Source organism: Chanos chanos, chromosome 3, assembly GCF_902362185.1.
Source record: "Chanos chanos chromosome 3, fChaCha1.1, whole genome shotgun sequence".
In the NCBI taxonomy this organism is placed as follows: Eukaryota; Metazoa; Chordata; class Actinopteri; order Gonorynchiformes; family Chanidae; genus Chanos; species Chanos chanos.
In genome coordinates, this window is record NC_044497.1 from 34435503 (window position 1) to 34452906 (window position 17404).

Sequence of the window (17404 nt, forward strand, 5' to 3'; positions counted from 1 at the left end):
TATTATTCAATAAAGCATAGAACATCTAATCGCATCAGGAAATTATGATTTTACCTCTGTCTAATGACAGCACAGTAATGTCTCCATCTATATGAGGGCCAAGACCATGTAAGACAATTTGTTCGTCAGTTGGAGTTTGAAAAGGAATATTTGACTTAAATGATGAATGTGTAATAAATATACACACAAGAGTGTTTTTTTTTTTATTCTGGTGATTGCTGTGTTTGATGCTGTTGATGCTGTACTCCCTGTAAATATAGTGTAGCATAGCCTGTCTGAGTTTACTCAGTTCAGGGGCAGAGAAGTTTAAAGAAATCTCTCTCACAGGTTGAGTAAACTCAAAAATGCTAGGCATTGGTACGCCTTAAAATTCTGAGTTAAAGTCAGAGTTCACTGGTTCATTTTTGTTTACAGTGTTGACAAGTAAAGATTTCACACATAGCATTGCACAAATGATCGTGGCTTCTTTAGAACTGCGCGTCATATGTTTGGGTTTTTTTTGCCCACAAGAAGACCCCATATCATTTCAACACCTAGAGTGCCTCTTTAAACCAGCCAACTAGGGTACAGCTGATTATATTGTTGTTGAGCTGGTTTGGGTCCCCCACTCCCTTACCTCTCTTCCGAGGCACACTTTCCTCTCCATTGTAAACATCGGAAAGGGTGTGAATCATTCCTTGACAACAGTAATAAAGCGCATAACACACTCTAAACAGAAATGCCTTGCCAGTTATCTGCTATGACAAATTAATTATACAGCAAAAGGCCAATGGAAGATAGAAACATTTTTTTCCCCCAACAGCTAATTTTAGCTGATGTCTGTGCTTTTTTTTTTTTTTAAATCCTCAGTATGTTCAGATAAGTTTCTTATCCATCATGAAAGTCTTCCATTACACAATTTAGGTCAAAAATACATGCAATAAAATATAATAAACATTTATTAAGTATAAATAATGTCTAATTGGAGAGGAAACATATTGTTGGAAATGATTCAAACTTGGAGAAAAATAAGACACCACTCCTGACTCTTGATATGGAGCCATGACAGCTCTTTCCTGTTAGTGCTGCAAGCCCTTCCTGTCATTGAGGTGCCATCCTGCATAGGCTAGCCTTGAGTCAGAGCAAGGCAATGTCTTAAGTGCTGGTTCTGGTACAGTCATGTTTCTTATCTCTCCACATGATTTCAAATTTTGTCGCAGCATAGAAACTGTTCTCAGAACAGTATATAATGTACCTCTAACCCTAAGCCCTAATGGATTATGTCCGTTTACAATGATATATATTATCCAGAGTTTGAGTTTGTCTCAAAGGCCAAGTGTCACAGCTGCAGATAGATTTAGTTGTTGGACCTTAAAAAACTTTTACAGTAAGTTATGAAAACAGAGAAAGAATAAAGAGTGAGGTAGAGAATAAAGAAGTGAATGATGTAGTATAGTTAACTAACAGCCCCTATTTATAGGACTGGCAAAAACATAACATTTTAACCAGAATTGTATTGTGTGGTCCAACAAGTTTTTTTTTTTTTTATTATTGTTTAATGCTGGAAGTAGGCAACCAATTCTTATTTAACATTTTTAAACTGTGAGCTGCTGCCCATCATTAGCAAAGCAAGTGAAATTATCACTTTCCTCACTAACACACATGCAGACCTAAGCAAGACTACCACTGTAAACATTTCTCTGCTTCCATGACGACCATGGTGTACATTTCTCTTCAGACCATTGTAATTCATGAATCCCTCCCCAGCCTCAGAGGATTCACATAACCATGGTTAGATTACTTTTCCTGTCATCTCGCTACCAGAGAGCGTTTCATCAGGGTTAGATTGTCATGCCTGTGTACGATGATCTCACAAGTAGATTGCTATCTGCTGGTCGTGTAGAGAGACAGCGAGACACAGTTGTCTTTGATAGCTCAGGTGGTCACCACCCCAGGGTGTAGAGTATTAATGGGCATTTTAGGCTCTGAACATGCCAAGACATGTGCTCTTTACACTGTAAAACTAAAAAGCAGGAGAAAGTTGTCCTTACTGCTTATAATTTATTTCAAATATGAGACACGACTTTTTTGGTCTGTTTGTTTGTTTTGTTGCAGTTATTGCTGCTGCTGCTGTTTTTAATTTGGTCAGCGCAAAGCACAGTTTTTCAGGCTAAATATGACAGTGTTGGAAAAAGATCAAGACTTGTGTATTTCCTCTCACGAAGCAGGTGCAGTTTTCCTTTAAGAGCTGAACAGAGTGTAGGTTTAAGAGCAAAAGGTATTTGCCCATGAGGAGAGTGCTGAAGGTATGTCAGGAGGGCTGTCAGACGGAGGCTCCATGCAGGTCCTGTTCCTGTACTCTCGGCTCAACACATGTGGGACCTCCTGACTGGAAATATTTATCTCAGTTTATGACAGTTCCTGCACAACTGATTTACAGCAAGCACAGACAGACACCTCCTCAAGGGATATTTGGCCAAATATTTATATATATATTGATTGAAAACCACATTAATGATAAGAATAATTCTTTGAAATCCTGTGGGATATGCAGCCAAAAAGATGTCTTAAAAGGGGTGCATGACATTTTTTTTTCCTTGCAAAAAAAAGCACTTTTTCTGCCCTCATGATAAGGTCTTATTACAGATCTCAAGGCATGTGAAGTTTCTCTCCATGTTTTATATCAGTAAAGTGATTGTGCTGACAAAACTGCCAAATTACTATAAATGTGTTGTAGTTATCCAGCTATTTATTAATCAAAACATAGTTTTTATTGTTCAACAGCCTGAGAGCTCTACCTCAAGTATCACAGTGCACTCTGCTGGTTGGGAGTCTCATGAAAACTGAGCTGAGTTTGAGTTAATCAGAAAGCACTTGCAACACATCATTGTTAAATCATAAAAAATAAAATTACCACATAAATACTAAATTAGTTTCATTATAAGCTGTATGGCAGTAGACTGACTAAAAATGAAGTCTTTTTATTTTAAAGTATCATATTCATTGGCATGACTAAACCAAGCGTAAGGCGTGTTTTGTTGTATGAGACAAAGCCAGAGCAGAGAATTATGATTCATCCTCATTTCGGTCTGAGTAATTTAAGCAGAATGAAATGTGAAATCTGAAAAGGTTTTCAAAGTGTATGTCATATTTCAAAAGCCAAATTTTGCAAGATGCAACAGGTAGCGCTTTCATGGCTGTCTGCATACCATGGTGACCGCAGTCTAACTATTACTTTCTTGTTTTTTTTCCTTCCCTCAGGCTGAATGATAATATCCTGTGTACTCTTTCCAAAAAAAATCTCAACTTCTACGGGATGCATAGATTTGTTTGTGTTTACCCCTCAAGCTACTTTATGAAGCTGCTTAAGAGGAGCTTTCCCCCTTAGCAGTGTTGGATGGGACATATATTCACTTGATTAAAGTCACTCTGTTCATTTTCTTTTCCAAGCAAAAGAAGAATATGAAGCTGTTTTCTCATTTTCAAAGAAAGGCTGCAACATGAATTGGCTGTCATACATAGTCTATGATTCAAAGATTGAGATGTTACGGTTCATTAAAAACATTTCAAAACAAATGTCAGAATACCTACTTGTTTACACACTCCGACTACTCAGGCTACTCATTATTCAATCGCTGTTTATGTATGCATCTCTGTTTATCTATGTCAGAGGCCCATGACTGAATTAGACTTGATTTTATTTTCCTTTTTTGCCAATATAATTATGTAGATGTAATGTTACATTCTTCACTGAAATGCCTCACTCCCAGAAATGAGTGAAAAAAAAATAGGAGAAATTTGAAATATGCTAAAGAACCTTTCCAAAAAATGTAATTAGATTGGTTTAATTTTGTTGAAGTGTGGTTCAAATGGGGCTATGCAAGCTAGTGTGGTGCTTTGAGTGACATTCCTATACTTATAAGAGCTTGTAGCCATTATGACTGGCACCAGATGGTGCTGTACTGATGCAGAGGGCAAACTGTACCCTCTTTAAGTGCATGGTACCGCAAAATCTTTCACTTAAACAAGAGCTATGCAACTCAAGTCAGGTCAAGATATTCCTCGTGATTTACTGGGTAAGTTAGCATCTGCCAAAGTATACAGTCTGGTCAATAACGTGTAGCTCACTCAGTAGTCTGATAATTCATCATAACAAAAATATCATGAAAGATTACATATTTTTTGCCAGGTCCCCAGTAATATGGCCTTTACGCAATATGCAGCATTGTCCCCTCTTGAGGACTGCATTTAGTACTCTAGTCTAAATGCCCACCTTTACATGTATAATGTAGACCTTAACAACACTATGATGTTTTGTTAATCACACTAATAATTACGTAACCATGACCTTAGCATTGACCTTCTACTTGAATATGGATGAGGTAATGAACCAGCTTGTCATTGTACAGTTATTCTGTACCTTTACAGGGACACTCATTTTCCCTCTCTCTCTCTCTGTGAGAGGATAAGGCCAAGTCTCATGTTTCGCTTCTTCTCAGAGGTGCCACATCAGACTGACGTGTGCATTTCAGAGCATTATGCTATGAAAGAAAAAAAATAAACCTGAGATGAAAGGCAATGGAAAATGACATCTCCTGAATGTGATTATTGTTCGCTTGGCTTTTTTTTTTTTTTTTTTGCTGTTTCACATCATAAAACTCTCGGAATGCAGCTACATCAGCGACTGAGCCCCGTCTCGCGCCCATTCTCTCCCTTGGTTGCCTTTTGTTGTGCACTCAGTCACATCGCACGCGGGAGTTCCTGCATGCTTTTGAATCACTCATCGACATCGACTCTCTCAACTCAAGACTCACTCGCTTTTACTGATAAGAAAAACTGTGAGCCTCACATGTGAAGTCTTTCACTGTCAGGCGACCATGCTTCAACAAAATAAGAAGTAGAGGAGTTTTGTCACTCTCTCTTTCTCTCTGTTATCTCTCGAGGCATAGATGTCTTAGATGCATGTCTGTATGTCTCAGCAGGTCATTCACAGAAGGAACAACAGGAGAAGTAGCTGTTATGGCAAGAGCAGATCAACAATGACAACAGTGTTTGGCCTCATCTAGTTTAGTGCCACCCAAGCTGATGTCATTTCTCACTTGTTGCAGTTAATGTTGCAGCTGTTGACATGATGGCAGTTTATATCATGATGCATTTTGCTATCGTGATATCAACCATCACTCATATTTCAAGAAGGTCTTGAATGTCATTTGCATGTACCCTCACGTAGAGGGTAGGTTTGCCAATTTTTTCACTATCAGGTTCTTACATTAAAGCCATTTCATCAGTGGGGATTTGATGCACTACACTGGCCTGTGATGGCACAGTTTAACTATGCTAACTTCAGTGTCCTTTTAGCTTGGTGTTTGGGAGTCTGCAAGACCAAGATTTGATCTAGCCAAAACTGTGACCTGATCAACTCCCACTGTTTCTAGCTCAGGATATTAGCTATTAGAATCTTAAACTTCAGCTCTCACAGCCAGTGGAATGAATGAAATAACTACTAAAGAACTTATTTTAAGGTAATAACACAACAATGAAAAAAAATCAAAGAAAAAAATTGTGAACCTTTGCTTTAAGACATGAGAGCACTGCATCCATCCATCCATCCATCCATCCACACAAGCAAATATATCTTCTTTAAGGAATCAAGTGGAAATTAATTTACCAAATAATGACCCTTGAGGAATTGCCAGTTTTTTAAGTCTTTTAATTATGATGTCTAATATCCTCAGCTCATTCATTTCCCATATTTTGTCAGAGGTGTTTCTCAGAAATAACTTGGGGTGGGGATTTCCTTTACCAAAATTTTTAATGAGGGTTGATTGTGGTATACTGCAATATATTTCATCACAGGGCATTAACTGGATTCAAAATCACTCTGAAAAACTAGCACTCATGAAAAAAACCTTTGCAGCTGCACCATGGAATGAATCACTCCACTGAATCATTTTGCACTAATTATAAAAATTAGAGTGAACAAAAGGACGTACTCCTATTTAAAAAAAATAATAATAATACGTTGCTGTTGATTGTGAGTTCTTGGTGTCAAAGGATACAACCACAGCTTTCAAAATCAAGGAAATTTTCTAGTCAATTATCTTATCCAGTCAACAAACCCAAAACTCATTCACAGTGACATCAGAGAATGAATATGGACTCAGTGTGTTTTAGGCAGGTACTGGTCTGCCTTTCTGAACTGCTGTCTAAAAGCCTACTGTCTAGAACAGCCAAGGCCTCCAGGCTTCCGCCACAGCCCAGATACATTCCTTTCAGCCTGATCCGTTTTCATTCATTAACATAAACTAAAATGATCCCTCAATGATCATATGAAAGACTGAGTATAAAGTGATCAGTCTTCCTTTAAGACAGAGACACTAATTGTCCTTGCATTTTTTAAAAAGAAAAAAGGTATCAATGTTGTAACCGTATTGAATAGTTGTAACAATCTCTTCAGGCCTCAATTTCACCGAAGTTCCTCTTTCAAGGAAAAAAATTATTGTATTTGTTGAACTGGAAGCTAGATGTTTCTGAATGTGATTGATATTTTCTTTTACATTTTGTGAGGGGATGTTCTTTCATAACTAAGAAAAACATAAACACTGCTTAGACTCCTGCAGTACTTAATACTTCTCAATGAGACAAGTGTTACACATTACACACATTACACAGATTTATGCAGAAATACATATGCTGTGGCAAGAGCATATAGATAAATGTCTGATATGAAGCATGAAGAACTTATGCACTTGCTCAAACACTTTTCACGGAACAAGATAGGGCTTTCATGTGATTCCACACACATGGAAGAATTCTCTGCTGTCCCTTATAAGGTGCATTTACAGAAAGACTCATTTACAGACTTATATCTATATATATTTGCATGGTGCTATAAATTAGACCCATATCTTTGAAAAGAGATTGAGTAGTAATGCAGACCAATATAATTATGTTCTTCAGAATGACAGAAACTACACCTGGCCCCCATGGGAAAGCTTGTATTTTCACCTCAACTGTGAAATAAAAGTATGACCTTTTTAGCCAAGAACAACAGTTACACCCAGTCCACGTATTTTTTACATTTTAGGTTGCACCAAGACTGATTGGTTGAGGATCATGTTCACACCTTTACCCACAGAAACACAAAACTGTTTAGGCTTCAGGTTCAAACTCTAATATCCTGACAGGCGGTAGAGCGTGTTTGTATTTATTTTGTTTTTTGGCTTATCTGCTCTCACGTTAGCTGGGTTCTGAGGCACATGGCCTATTTGTGGGTGGCCTTGTGGACCTTTGTGGTTTTGCTGCTTTGATTTATTGAAAAGTCAGCCTAACATTTCAGGCTTTGAAGTGGATTGAATGAATGCAGCCAACATTTATCATGATAAACAATAAACAGCACTGTTGCTACAAGACATGGTGATCTCGTTTTGAGTGTTTACTTTCAAGTGCATACATCTCCCTATCAGCACCCGTACAAGACTCCTTAAGACACAGTGTGATGCACAGCTCATTCATCATCACTACATAGAAATGTCAAAACTCCATATACTATGGGGTGAAAAAAAAAACTAATATGGTGGCCAAATCAGAGATAATCAGAAATAATCTTATGTGGTTCAGGAAACTCTTACTTTGTTGGTAAAAGGTTTAATCAGAGTCAATGAAGATCTACTTAAAGACAAGAGTTAGCTCATATATGTAGAAGAGTCTGTAATCTCTCTGCCTCATTCTCTCTATCGCTAACTATCTCTACAGTACTTTTATATCTTAGCTGTGATATATCTAATATCTTTACGATCTTGAATTTGTCTTGGACGTGAATGATGATCATCCTTTCTACCCTGTTTTATGGCACAGATTGTTAAAGCCAGTCTTTCCTCTGGAATAATCACAGCCTGCCAGGCCAGCTCTCCCTCTCTCTTTCTCTCTCTCTCTCTCTCTCTCTCTCTCTCTCTCTCTCTCTCTCTCTCTTTCTCTCACTCTCTCTCTCTCTCTCCCTCTCTCTCTCTCTCTCTCTCTCTCTCTGTCTCTTTCCTTTGCCTCATTGACTGTAATGTGGGCTTCCTTTATGGGCTATCTGCAGACTTGTTCACACAGGAGTGCATAACCGCAGAGCTGTAAAAATGCAAGCTGGAAATGAACAAACCACAGGGAACAACTTGCTGTGTACTGCAGCTTATTGTATTGTTCTAAAAGCCCATATCAAACAAATATACTAAGAAGTACTCACCTTAAACTGGCCCATACAAAAACACAAATAGGTCACTTGGTTTGAGGAATGCTGCCTTTTGTATTTAGCTGATCTCCTTGTCGACTGTCTTCAGTGCTATATTATGTTGTCCCTAATTACCGTGTATTTACATTGCAACTTGGTAGCTTCATTTAGCCTACTGTGAGTGTAGCTGTACTGCACAATATACGTTATTGCGTGCATAATTGCTTTTGAGCTATAAATGGGTGGAAAATCTCTTTTTTTCATTTGCTGGAATGAGTGAACAGTTTGTGGTTTGAATTGAGGCAGCTTGTTAGAGAACATGACTGGTGAGTCTTCGTGTTATATTATGCACTCTATTAGTGTGCTCGTGTGAGTTCCTGAGCCTTTAGTTACAATAGTTGTAATATCATACCATTATGGAAATGGTTAACAAAAATCATACCAGGAAGGATAAAGTGGTTTGATAGGGCAGTCCTACAGTTAGGGCTGGTTTGATCCTAACGATACCTCTTTGCATTTAATGTAGGGTTTTGGCATAAAAAGAATAAGTTATTTCTCCCTCTCAGCTTGTGTGTATGACTTTTCTGCAAACACTGCTTAAGTAAGCATTGTTTACCGTTTTGCACAGATTCTTCATGCAAAGATTCCCTATTTGCTTCCACTGGACTTGCAACTCAATGACAGTATACTATGGTAATAGAGTAACAAGAGAAACATACACTCAAAGAGCTTACTGTAAAATCTCCCCTCTATGTATGTGGAAAGCTCAAAGAGCTTGCTTCCCTGCAATTACATTGGCCTCTTCCCCCTCTGCCTTTCTCTTTCTGTGAGTAAATGAGAGGATGTCACGGCTACAGAAACAGTTATGATCAAGTTTCAAAGTTTAAGATCTTTTGATGGGGGAAACATTTTAGAGCTCGTATCTGGATGCCTCTAGCAGATCAGCATCTGCTGGTTTAGGGTCAAAAAACCACCTGATGGCTGTGCCTGATAATAGGTGAGAGAATTCACAGATGAGACAAACTTTTAGTCCATCAAACCATCACTGCAAAAGCATACAGTGTATTACACTGAATGTAAACACAAATTTAAACAATAATTTCCCTTCTTGAACAGTGCTTTTTGGGGGTCAATTTCATGTTCTCAGTTCAGCTGAATCAAAAGATTAGATTTAATACATTTAGAAGTGAATAAGCCAGCACCTCTCTACGATGCAAGACAGATATTCTCGTTCAGGTGAAACAGTAGGGCCTGTATTGACAGACTCACTGTCAAAGCTGGCAAAATGATTCTCTTTGAAGAATTAAAAGCAGTGTTGATTCGCTACCTGCTGTCAGATAATTGTTAGTACTCTCCTGACAGTTTGTGTTCGCACTCCAACTCTGAGGACATCCAGCACAATAATCTGTCTTTGGAATCTGTTGGTGAGGCACTATTAATTCTCATTCAGGGTTACTGGCAAGCCAAGCACTCACTTAGGAAAGTACCAGGGTTCATGAATCATACACAGAAGCCATAACAAAAACACAGCAGGTAAAATTTATGATCAGTGTAATATTAAAGTTGTAATCTCAAAAAGAGAAAGGTGCAATGTTTTACCAAGTAAAATACTTTATGTTTCCAAAAGATTAAGTGATTTACTGATCAACTGATATTTCTTAGACCAGAATAGGTAGTTGCAATTTACTCTTAAATCTTAAATTTACCCTTACTCTTCTTCACTGCCTAAGGAAAGAGATTTTTTTTGTGTACCATCTCTAAATTAAACGATACTTTCATGAGAGCTTGTTTCATTGCAGTTCATGTGTCTGAGCCACGGAAACAGCTTGGTGGTGGTAGAGGCCTTACTTAAAAAAGAGGAATGGGTGAGCCAATAAAACGAGTGATGACAGTGGATGTGCGTGTTAGTTCACATAGTTCCCCTCAGCCTCTCTCTGCTATGTTCAAAGCCTTCAGGGGCGACAGTAATTTTTCACCTAATTACAGCAAAAACCTGCCAAACTGGCTTTTTGCACAGATTGTGAAAGGACTTTGACTTCCTTACACTGTACACAGAGTTGTTAAAAATCAAGGTACAGAGCTTGTGTATATTGTTCATTTTTCTTCTGTTGTTTATTCGTTTTTATAGTTTCTCAAATTAAGACTTCAAAACATGACCATTTTCAAATCCAGTCCATTGAATAAGACACACAAGTGACATCAAATCATGTCTCTTTACAGTGTGGTGCAAAAGCTTGCAGTTTGTGCAGAGAGGGTCATCACTTTCAAGGAATTACCCTCAGGATATAAGTTAGACACTCTAGTCTTTTTGCTGTGTTAAGATGCTGAGGGTCTGTTGTTCTTCAAGAAGAAGAAGAAGAAGAAGAAGAAGAAGAAGGAGAAGAAGAAGAAGAAGAAGAAGAAGAAGAAAACCTTAATCAACTCCCATGTTTCACATGACAACACTGAATGGTACACAGTTTCAACAATTTTCAAATGCTATACAGTTGCCAGTTGCTAATAGTAAATTTAGGCAATTCAGTCCATTTGCTTTACCTAAGAGAATAAAACTGTCAGTGAGTGATAATTTTATGTTTTAAAATTAAATTATGGCACACACCCCTTTGAGGTGTCCCATAATAAATTAATTTGGATTAACAATTCAGCTAAACATACATAGAACTCTACAATACAACCCCGTTCCTAAGCAACACTCTTCCATTTTCATAACTAGTGTGTAACACCATTGCTGGTGATAGCAGATTGCTAGTTCACTGTGGGGAGGAGTCGTGCAGAGGATGAGTATGTGTTGAGAGAAATACACGTATTTGGAATCGCTGCAAATAATGGTTGAGAAATATGAACAACCCCAGGCCAGCATCAGTAAAGTCTGCCACAAACTCACCATGTCTGAAACCTATGAGCTAGTCCTACCTCCAGATCCTCCCATTTCTTCTCCAATGCACATCGACCTTGACTTCAGTTACCTAATGCTTATCCAAGTGTAAGATAGGCTTGTACCTGTCATCTAGGACAAGTAATTGTGTTTATATACCTTGCTGACAGTAAATGGCAAAAGTTCCTCAGCATCTAATCCATACCTATCTCATTCTCAGATTCTCCGGTAAGCTTGACTGGCTTGAATTCCAAAACATGCTGGGTGCATTATATAGTCAATAAATCAATAAAATCTGAAAGCTTTGCCCAAAAACACAGTGTCCTAAACTTATTTTGCCATGCTATTCTCAGATATTATTTTCTTATTTGATGACATTGCTTCAAAGAACGAAGAGTCTCATTGTTCTTTAAATCCAGAAATAGCAAGGAAAGAAAACATATTTATCAGGTCTGTGGTTTGACCTGTACCACTGTGTTATAAACCTCATTTCCTAGGTAGGGCTTATGATTTAATCCCTGAAAAAAAAACCTTGCCACTTTTTGCCAAAGGTTATTCTGTGTTTGTTATCTGCTGTGGGCTTAAACACTTTAGTGGGTTCTTGGGCTCGAAGCATGCAATTGAGAACTAAAGGGAGGGCAAGCCCCTGCTTCTGGCATATTTGTCTCACACCTTAGAAGCAACACAAATGAATAGTGCTCATCAGCTGCCAAACTAATACATATGAGTTATGGCTCTTCCTTAATGAGTAACTTTAAGACAGTGTTTGTTTTCACCCGACGGATGTACTGGATCTTAAATCAGGTATTCACACATTACATTTACCTATGCTGTGATTTCCTTACCAAGAAACATTCTTAACTGGAAATGTCAATCCCTGATGAGTGGGTAAATCCCTTTGCAGTTTATGGAGATTGTTTGAATGACCATTAGATCATTTATGGGTTATATTGATCAGATATTTTGTTTCTAACATAATCGTGGCTCCAAATGGTTTAGCATTATGAGATTTAATGCACAAGCTCATCACAGACTTGTTACTTTGAAGGTTTGCCACCTGCAGCAAGCTTCCACCTGTTAAGTATACTGACAGCAGTGCCAGAACTCTATAGCTTTCACCTGGAAGTTAATGTCATGCTTCTTCTTGCAAAAGATTTACCTCCTCCTGCCAATACACTTATCAAAACTTTGCCATAACAAGTACGAGCATACTTAAGTTCCCTCATTCTTGCCAAACAGAGCTCCAGTTTAAAAACAGATATTACTGTAGACATCTGCATACGGTATAATCAGCATGATATATTTATTATCCTGAGATATACCACAAAGTTTGAAATGAGAAAGGATTACTGTCTTTGTGTGTGTGTGTGTGTGCGCGCGCGTGTGTGTGCGTGCGCGTGTGTGTGCATGTCCGTGTGTGTGTGTGTGTGTGTGTGTGTGTACCTGGCTTATTAGTTTAGTTTAGTTTAATTTTGTTTTGTTTTGTTTGTTTTGCTTCTCAGATGAATGATTGAAAGCGAGAATGAAGCATGACAGGGCAGAAGCATGTGTCAGTCTCCTTATGACTACACCCTCCATCTGGCCTTCAAACAAAACATTCAGTAAATCAAAATCATCAGGGCAATTAATCAAAGTCATTGCCTCAGGCTAAAACACTGTTTTGGATAATGTCTGATTAAATGCGCCATGATGTGATCTTTGCTAAGGTCTTGGTACAGTTCTTGGTATGCATATAGTAATTAATTGGAGCTATCAAGTATTGGTCCATGAAATTTAGAGACCTCATCAAAATGTGCAAGTGCTGCACTGGAAACAATGCACACTGAACGTTTGTAAACTCTGCATGAAACAAACTCGCTTTATTTCAAAATATTAAACATCTGCGCTTTTGGGGCACCATGTTAAAGGATCATCTTATTCATTCAGTTGTCGTGGAAGGGTTCTACCACTGTGATTCAATGATTTACAGCTTTAATTGGGGAAATAAAGCACTTTCTTTTATGCCCAAGCTTTGTGGCTTTTTAGACAGTGTGGGTAGCCTGCCCATTATGAGGCTAAAGGATCAGGGTGACCACAGGAAATTAGCTCAAAAGACAAGGACTGCAAATCTCCTTTGTTTCTATGGAACTCCCATGTGACATTGTTCCCTCTAGTGCATTCATGCCCTCTCTGGTCCCCTAACACTTTCAGACTCTTCTAGTCTCTGTTCCTGTTACTCCACAGCCTTATAGTTCTGTCACAATAAATTACATCTTATACATCTATTTGCACAACACATCCTGTAAGATTAACTCTGAGAGAGCTTGTGCTGTCTCACTCTTGACCGGTGTAGGACAGTGTGACACTATAAGAGATGATTTGACACTGGTAAATTTGTGTTTTGTGTGGGAGGGTGATTGTGGACAGTAACTGAACATGCTGTGGAGATATTCCTTGCTCCAGTGACATCACTAATAATGGCTCTCAGCAGTGGCAGTGTAGGCTTTCTCCTGAGGGAGGAAGACTAAAAGCACTCTTTCTACACCTTCCCACATTCAGAGACCTGCACAAATCACTCTTGTGAGATGAGAACCTTTCAACCCCACGCCACACCCCCCATCCCCCCACCACTACGACCATTTTCACACAAAACGTTACACAAAGTAAATTTGTCTCTGTCCAGAGTTGCTTAAGACACCATTATACAACAACTCCCTTTCATTTAGTTTTGTACTGAAGCTCCAAAGTTTTGTCAAAGGATTTGGTAGATGGTTAGCAGGGCTAAAGTGGCCTGAGTAAAGATACAGGTTGAGATTCATCAGTGTCAGTGAGGGGTAAAAAATCTTGACCTTTTTCTCTACTCTCACTGCCGACAAAGACCCCATTTTTTTTAGGTCCACTCTCCCTTTCTCTGGGGTCTTTTCTTTTTCCAGTTCTCTAATTAACATCACTGTGCCTGCCCTGATAGCTGTGCATCCAGCTGTGTTTCTCTGACACTTAGCGGGACCTCCGACCTCTCTCTGACCTGCACACTGAGAGTAATATAACTAAAACTCTCCTGGGGGGGGGGGGGGGGGGGGGGGGGGCAGAGGTGGAACAAACAGACATATGCAGTTAGATTCATTTGATCACATGTCCCTTCAAAAGTTTAAAAACAGTTCTCGTGGTAAATCAATAGAGTCAAATATCAATGAAAATCAGCATGTGTTGAATTCAGTCCTGTTGGGTTGTATATGTAACTCATACAAGTCCCAAAAATACCCCGTGCTCTTCTAGAGTTGTACATCTGTAACTGCACCGGATCTGAAAAGACAGTGACAACCATAAGGTACAGTAACTTCATTGTTACATTTTTACATTTTTTTTTTGGAGAAAAATTTGACAGAGTCATAACTGATCATGAGACTAGTTGTCTGTTGTGACATCCCTTCATTGCTTATTTACCAGATGAAAATGATCTGGTTCTTACCATTTAAAAATGCTTCAAAGAAGGTTGTATCATGTTATGTTAATAGCAAGATGTTATAACAAGATTATAGACACTTATAACAAATGTCAGTATGTAACAGATGCAGGCCGTAGTTGAAGTATTGACTAACATTCTTATGAGCATTTTTTTTACAGTGAAGTATTTATTTTAGTAGATAAATCTGGACAGTCATCATGAAAGTCAAATCTAAAAAGTTAACGTGCATTTACTTATCAAGTAAGAGCATACGGCTCAGGTAAACATGGAGTATGTTAAGGTGTCATAGTTTTAAAGTGGTATTTAGCAGGGTTTTTACCCCTGCTACATCTTATTGCCTGCCCAGACTTGTTTTAAATGTATCATTGCAGAGAGCCATGAAACAATTTGAGCTGATACTGCCAGTTTAAATAACTAAACCATGTAATCACAGCCATCATATCATTAATCATTCCTTTTGTTCTCATGAGCTGCACTGGGTTCAGCAAAACTTAACAAACAAAAAAGGAATTACAGACCTTCAAAATACTGAATATTACATAAGAAAAATATGTAAGTACTTTAAATTTCTAGGTGACCAAAAGAAGAGTTAAGATTAACTCATATAAAATGGTATGTGTTTGTAGCTGAGCTCAAGAAACGGCCAAGTGGGTGTTCAATGTCTAGTAATTCACCTAACAAACAATCCCATGCCAGTATCATGTGTCTGTTTCACAATTTGCCCTTTCTTTTGTCAAATGCGCTCATTGTATTGTACTATGTATTGCAGTCAATCAATAACTGAAATATTCAGATGAATTTCATGTAAATGAATGATTGTCATACTAACATTTTAGCATAAGAGGACTACCAGCTTACTCAAGACAGACTGTTAAATGCCTTACAGAAACACAGCACATATGTCTGACTATAATGATGAGACCCCAAACCCAATTACAGTGTGTATGTCTCTGTGCACTGTCTTTTAATTTATAAAACATTGATTTGGCATCAAATTTATTATCAGGTCATATTGTCAGTGATACTGCCCTATAGAACGGTCATAGCAATGACCAGTGACCACAATTAACACCTGCTTCACATTTTTTTAGTGTAACTTTTCCTTTGAAGCAGTGAACATTCATGGGTTTCACACAACTGTTCAGTCTGGACCATTTTTGAACGCAGTTGAATGAGGCTAAATCACTTCTGTGATCATGTCATCTAATTTTGGAAAATAGTCATTCTGAGTAAGACCTAACACTGTTGTCAAAACAACGTTGATCTGTAGCCATGGGGATTTAGTCAGGTGACATCAGAAACAGAGTGAGTTCTAAGGATAAACATCCTCTCCAATAAACTCGACAAACACTCCGATAGAGAGTTGTTTGTGACAGCAGAGACAAAATTCCGTTATAATTGTCCATTTACCACCCACTGAGGGGTACATGTATCTGTCTGAAGTAGTAAAATTTTAATTTTGTATATCTGAGGACCATAAGTGATCTTGGACACTGATGTCAAACAGTTTCCTTGTCAATATGTGTCACATTTGTACAATGAATAGCTTGTTCACTGAAACATGTCTGACCTAACAAAGAATATGAATACTGTCAAATGCCCTTTGCTTTGCAGTGGGGTAAGCAATAGCAGCGAGCGATGCTGAACAAATTATACTTACAGTATGTTAAGAAAGCATGACTTTTCAAAGCAAGAGAGCTGATCCTGTAATTATTTAAGGACGTCTCCCAAACCTCCCCTCTAAATAAAAGTATTTAAAATCCTTTCTGATGTCACAGAACTCTTTTATTCTATGTGTGGGAGTAGTCATGACTCTTACCTAGAGGTTGATGAACTCTCTAGAAAAAAAAAATTATCTGTGATAGTTCACTTCCTCAGTTAGCCTTGAAGGTTAGCAAAAGTTCCATGTTTTTGTTAAAAACATTCCATGTTGAGACACCGAAGACCTCTGAAGATTACGGTAAGCTTGGTTCAGGTGACGTACAGAGGAGAGAAACATGTGGGACCAGTATACTACCGACCAAACCACACAGGCAAGTACAACAGAGTATCATATGGGGTCAGACCTCCATATCACAGCACAACACATGCAAGAGTTCATCCATGATCATCAAAGACTATAATTACCATAGCTCACTCAGAAATCTTTCTCTCCATGTCTCAGATGCATGCTCATGAAAAAACATTACTTTCTTTTTAATTCTCACTTTTGTCATTATTTATATTGCTTGTTTATTTTTCAAAAAAACTCTTTTTTTTTTCCTTTAAATGCTCGCCACCCATCAAAGTGTTGTTGAAATGTTTATTGTGGTTCTGTGCTCAGTTTATGAGAATTTCCAAAACATGTTAGAACTCCTTGTGATTTGCTATCAGTCCAAGCGCCAAAAAGGCATCTGAAAGACACACTTTGCAATTCTTGTAGGCCATGGGAGTATCTTTAAAACAACCAAAGTAAGATCTGTCATTGGATACACCTACTGCTGAGCTCACTGTGTTTGAATATAGTTGTGTTCAACACGACCATGACATTGTTGTGATTCTCTTGTTGAACTAATGAAACACCACACACACACACACACACACACATACACATACACACTCACACAGAGCGAGCATGTGTATTAACATAAAGACTGCCTTGTGCTCTGCAATTTACAGCACACGTCTCAGGTGCCTGTGCAAGTCCCAACCAGAAGAAAAAACAAAAGTTGACTGATGGAATTATGTAGAGGGTGATTTATGATGGAGAGAGAGGGTGTAAAACGCATTTCCCTTCCCGCTCCTCACCTCCAATTACAGCCTTTTATCACAGCTCTCTGACTAGTGATGATCCATGCTGATTAGATTAAATTAGGGGGAGAAATGAAAGGATTTTAATTGTCATAATTAT